Below are 7,103 nucleotides of genomic sequence, written 5' to 3'. Positions count from 1 at the left end.
ACAATTTAATAAAGCATAGGATAAAACAACATAAATACAATTTAATAAAGCATAGGATAAAACAACATAAATACAATTTAATAAAGCATAGGATAAAACAACATAAATACAATTTAATAAAGCATAGGATAAAACAACATAAATAAAATTTAATAAAGCATAGGTTAAAATAACATAAATACAATTTAATAAAGCATAGGACAAAACAACATAAATACAATTTAATAAAGCATAGGATAAAACAACATAAATACAATTTAATAAAGCATAGGATAAAACAACATAAATACAATTTAATAAAGCATAGGATAAAACAACATAAATACAATTTAATAAAGCATAGGTTAAAACAACATAAATACAATTTAATAAAGCACAGGATAAAACAACATAAATACAATTTAGTAAAGCATAAGTTAAAACAACATAAATACAATTTAATAAAGCATAGGATAAAACAACATAAATTCAATTTAATAAAGCATAGGATAAAACAACATAAATACAATTTAATAAAGCACAGGATAAAACTAAATAAATAAAATTTAATAAAGCATAGGATAAAACAACATAAATAAAATTTAATAAAGCATAGGATAAAACAACATAAATACAATTTAATAAAGCATAGGATAAAACCACAGAATTACAATTTAATAAAGCATAGGATAAAACAACATAAATACAATTTAATAAAGCATAGGATAAAACAACATAAATACAATTTAATAAAGCATAGGATAAAACAACATAAATACAATTTAATAAATCATAGGTTAAAACAACATAAATACAATTTAATAAAGCACAGGATAAAACAACATAAATACAATTTAATAAAGCATAGGTTAAAACAACATAAATACAATTTAATAAAGCATAGGATAAAACAACATAAATACAATTTAATAAAGCATAGGATAAAACAACATGAATAAAATTTAATAAAGCATAGGTTAAAATAACATAAATACAATTTAATAAAGCATAGGACAAAACAACATAAAAACAATTTAATAAAGCATAGTTTAAAACAACATAAATACAGTTTAATAAAGCATAGGATAAAACCACAGAATTACAATTTAATAAAGCATAGGATAAAACAACATAAATACAATTTATTAAAGCATAGGATAAAACAACATAAATACAATTTAATAAAGCATAGGATAAAACAACAAAAATACAATTTAATAAAGCATAGGATAAAACAACATAAATACAATTTAATAAAGCATAGGTTAAAACAACATAAATACAATTTAATAAAGCACAGGATAAAACAACATAAATACAATTTAATAAAGCAAAGGTTAAAACAACATAAATACAATTTAATAAAGCATAGGATAAAACAACATAAATACAATTTAATAAAGCATAGGATAAAACAACATAAATACAATTTAATAAAGCAAAGGATAAAACAACATGAATAAAATTTAATAAAGCATAGGTTAAAATAACATAAATACAATTTAATAAAGCATAGGACAAAACAACATAAAAACAATTTAATAAAGCATAGTTTAAAACAACATAAATACAATTTAATAAAGCATAGGATAAAACAACAGAATTACAATTTAATAAAGCATAGGATAAAACAACATAAATACAATTTAATAAAGCATAGGATAAAACAACATAAATACAATTTAATAAAGCATATGATAAAACAACATAAATACAATTTAATAAAGCATAGAATAAAACAACATAAATACAATTTAATAAAGCATAGGATAAAACAACATAAATAAAATTTAATAAAGCATAGGTTAAAATAACATAAATACAATTTCATAAAGCATAGGACAAAACAACATAAATACAATTTAATAAAGCATAGGATAAAACAACATAAATACAATTTAATAAAGCATAGGATAAAACAACATAAATACAATTTAATAAAGCATAGGATAAAACAACATAAATACAATTTAATAAAGCATAGGTTAAAACAACATAAATACAATTTAATAAAGCACAGGATAAAACAACATAAATACAATTTAGTAAAGCATAAGTTAAAACAACATAAATACAATTTAATAAAGCATAGGATAAAACAACATAAATTCAATTTAATAAAGCATAGGATAAAACAACATAAATACAATTTAATAAAGCACAGGATAAAACAAAATAAATAAAATTTAATAAAGCATAGGATAAAACAACATAAATAAAATTTAATAAAGCATAGGATAAAACAACATAAATACAATTTAATAAAGCATAGGATAAAACAACATAAATATAATTTAATAAAGCATAGGTTAAAACAGCATAAATACAATTTAATAAAGCACAGGATAAAACAACATAAATACAATTTAATAAAGCATAAGACAAAAAAACATAAATACAATTTAATAAAGCATATGTTAAAGCAACATAAATACAATTTAATAAAGCATAGGTTAAAACAACATAAATACAATTTAATAAAGCATATAATAAAACCACAGAAATACAATTTAATAAAGCATAGGATAAAACAACATAAATACAATTAAATAAAGCATAGGATAAAACAACATAAATACAATTTAATAAAGCATAGGATAAAACAACATAAATACAATTTAATAAAGCATAGGATAAAACAACATAAATACAATTTAATAAAGCAAAGGATAAAACAACATGAATAAAATTTAATAAACCATAGGTTAAAATAACATAAATACAATTTAATAAAGCATAGGACAAAACAACATAAAAACAATTTAATAAAGCATAGTTTAAAACAACATAAATACAATTTAATAAAGCATAGGATAAAACCACAGAATTACAATTTAATAAAGCATAGGATAAAACAACATAAATACAATTTAATAAAGCATAGGATAAAACAACATAAATACAATTTAATAAAGCATAGGATAAAACAACATAAATACAATTTAATAAAGCATAGGATAAAACAACATAAATACAATTTAATAAAGCATAGGATAAAACAACATAAATACAATTTAATAAAGCATAGGATAAAACAACATAAATAAAATTTAATAAAGCATAGGTTAAAATAACATAAATACAATTTAATAAAGCATAGGACAAAACAACATAAATACAATTTAATAAAGCATAGGATAAAACAACATAAATACAATTTAATAAAGCATAGGATAAAACAACATAAATACAATTTAATAAAGCATAGGATAAAACAACATAAATACAATTTAATAAAGCATAGGTTAAAACAACATAAATACAATTTAATAAAGCACAGGATAAAACAACATAAATACAATTTAGTAAAGCATAAGTTAAAACAACATAAATACAATTTAATAAAGCATAGGATAAAACAACATAAATTCAATTTAATAAAGCATAGGATAAAACAAAATAAATACAATTTAATAAAGCACAGGATAAAACTAAATAAATAAAATTTAATAAAGCATAGGATAAAACAACATAAATAAAATTTAATAAAGCATAGGATAAAACAACATAAATACAATTTAATAAAGCATAGGATAAAACCACAGAATTACAATTTAATAAAGCATAGGATAAAACAACATAAATACAATTTAATAAAGCATAGGATAAAACAACATAAATACAATTTAATAAAGCATAGGATAAAACAACATAAATACAATTTAATAAATCATAGGTTAAAACAACATAAATACAATTTAATAAAGCACAGGATAAAACAACATAAATACAATTTAATAAAGCATAGGTTAAAACAACATAAATACAATTTAATAAAGCATAGGATAAAACAACATAAATACAATTTAATAAAGCATAGGATAAAACAACATGAATAAAATTTAATAAAGCATAGGTTAAAATAACATAAATACAATTTAATAAAGCATAGGACAAAACAACATAAAAACAATTTAATAAAGCATAGTTTAAAACAACATAAATACAGTTTAATAAAGCATAGGATAAAACCACAGAATTACAATTTAATAAAGCATAGGATAAAACAACATAAATACAATTTATTAAAGCATAGGATAAAACAACATAAATACAATTTAATAAAGCATAGGATAAAACAACAAAAATACAATTTAATAAAGCATAGGATAAAACAACATAAATACAATTTAATAAAGCATAGGTTAAAACAACATAAATACAATTTAATAAAGCACAGGATAAAACAACATAAATACAATTTAATAAAGCAAAGGTTAAAACAACATAAATACAATTTAATAAAGCATAGGATAAAACAACATAAATACAATTTAATAAAGCATAGGATAAAACAACATAAATACAATTTAATAAAGCATAGGATAAAACAACATAAATACAATTTAATAAAGCATAGGTTAAAACAACATAAATACAATTTAATAAAGCACAGGATAAAACAACATAAATACAATTTAGTAAAGCATAAGTTAAAACAACATAAATACAATTTAATAAAGCATAGGATAAAACAACATAAATTCAATTTAATAAAGCATAGGATAAAACAACATAAATACAATTTAATAAAGCACAGGATAAAACAAAATAAATAAAATTTAATAAAGCATAGGATAAAACAACATAAATAAAATTTAATAAAGCATAGGATAAAACAACATAAATACAATTTAATAAAGCATAGGATAAAACAACATAAATAAAATTTAATAAAGCATAGGATAAAACAACATAAATACAATTTAATAAAGCATATGATAAAACAACATAAATACAATTTAATAAAGCATAGGTTAAAACAACATAAATACAATTTAATAAAGCATAGGATAAAACAACATAAATAAAATTTAATATAGCATAGGATAAAACAACATAAATACAATTAAATAAAGCATAGGATAAAACAACATAAATAGAATTTAATAAAGCATAGGATAAAACAACATAAATACAATTTAATAAAGCATAGGATAAAACAACATAAATACAATTTAATAAAGCAAAGGATAAAACAACATAAATAAAATTTAATAAAGCATAGGTTAAAATAACATAAATACAATTTAATAAAGCATAGGACAAAACAACATAAAAACAATTTAATAAAGCATAGTTTAAAACAACATAAATACAATTTAATAAAGCATAGGATAAAACCACAGAATTACAATTTAATAAAGCATAGGATAAAACAACATAAATACAATTTAATAAAGCATAGGATAAAACAACATAAATACAATTTAATAAAGCATAGGATAAAACAACATAAATACAATTTAATAAAGCATAGGATAAAACAACATAAATACAATTTAATAAAGCATAGGTTAAAATAACATAAATACAATTTAATAAAGCATAGGACAAAACAACATAAATACAATTTAATAAAGCATAGGATAAAACAACATAAATACAATTTAATAAAGCATAGGATAAAACAACATAAATACAATTTAATAAAGCATAGGATAAAACAACATAAATACAATTTAATAAAGCATAGGTTAAAACAACATAAATACAATTTAATAAAGCATAGGATAAAACAACATAAATATAATTTAATAAAGCATAGGTTAAAACAACATGAATACAATTTAATAAAGCATAGGTTAAAACAACATAAATACAATTTAATAAAGCATAGGATAAAACAACATAAATATAATTTAATAAAGCATAGGTTAAAACAACATAAATACAATTTAATAAAGCACAGGATAAAACAACATAAATACAATTTAATAAAGCATAAGACAAAAAAACATTAATACAATTTAATAAAGCATATGTTAAAGCAACATAAATACAATTTAATAAAGCATAGGTTAAAACAACATAAATACAATTTAATAAAGCATATAATAAAACCACAGAAATACAATTTAATAAAGCATAGGATAAAACAACATAAATACAATTAAATAAAGCATAGGATAAAACAACATAAATACAATTTAATAAAGCATAGGATAAAACAACATAAATACAATTTAATAAAGCATAGGATAAAACAACATAAATACAATTTAATAAAGCAAAGGATAAAACAACATGAATAAAATTTAATAAACCATAGGTTAAAATAACATAAATACAATTTAATAAAGCATAGGACAAAACAACATAAAAACAATTTAATAAAGCATAGTTTAAAACAACATAAATACAATTTAATAAAGCATAGGATAAAACCACAGAATTACAATTTAATAAAGCATAGGATAAAACAACATAAATACAATTTAATAAAGCATAGGATAAAACAACATAAATACAATTTAATAAAGCATAGGATAAAACAACATAAATACAATTTAATAAAGCATAGGATAAAACAACATAAATACAATTTAATAAAGCATAGGATAAAACAACATAAATACAATTTAATAAAGCATAGGATAAAACAACATAAATAAAATTTAATAAAGCATAGGTTAAAATAACATAAATACAATTTAATAAAGCATAGGAAAAAACAACATAAATACAATTTAATAAAGCATAGGATAAAACAACATAAATACAATTTAATAAAGCATAGGATAAAACAACATAAATACAATTTAATAAAGCATAGGATAAAACAACATAAATACAATTTAATAAAGCATAGGTTAAAACAACATAAATACAATTTAATAAAGCACAGGATAAAACAACATAAATACAATTTAGTAAAGCATAAGTTAAAACAACATAAATACAATTTAATAAAGCATAGGATAAAACAACATAAATACAATTTAATAATGCATAGGATAAAACCACAGAATTACAATTTAATAAAGCATAGGATAAAACAACATAAATACAATTTAATAAAGCATAGGATAAAACAACATAAATACAATTTAATAAAGCATAGGATAAAACAACATAAATACAATTTAATAAAGCATAGGATAAAACAACATAAATACAATTTAATAAAGCATAGGATAAAACAACATAAATACAATTTAATAAAGCATAGGATAAAACAACATAAATACAATTTAATAAAGCATAGGATAAAACAACATAAATACAATTTAATAAAGCATAGGATAAAACAACATAAATAAAATTTAATAAAGCATAGGTTAAAATAACATAAATACAATTTAATAAAGCATAGGAAAAAACAACATAAATACAATTTAATA

This window comes from Phyllobates terribilis, unplaced genomic scaffold (genome assembly GCF_046119375.1).
Source record: "Phyllobates terribilis strain yellow unplaced genomic scaffold, ASM4611937v1 Scaffold_83__1_contigs__length_6671269, whole genome shotgun sequence".
Taxonomy (NCBI): Eukaryota; Metazoa; Chordata; class Amphibia; order Anura; family Dendrobatidae; genus Phyllobates; species Phyllobates terribilis.
This window is presented reverse-complemented; position numbering follows the sequence as displayed.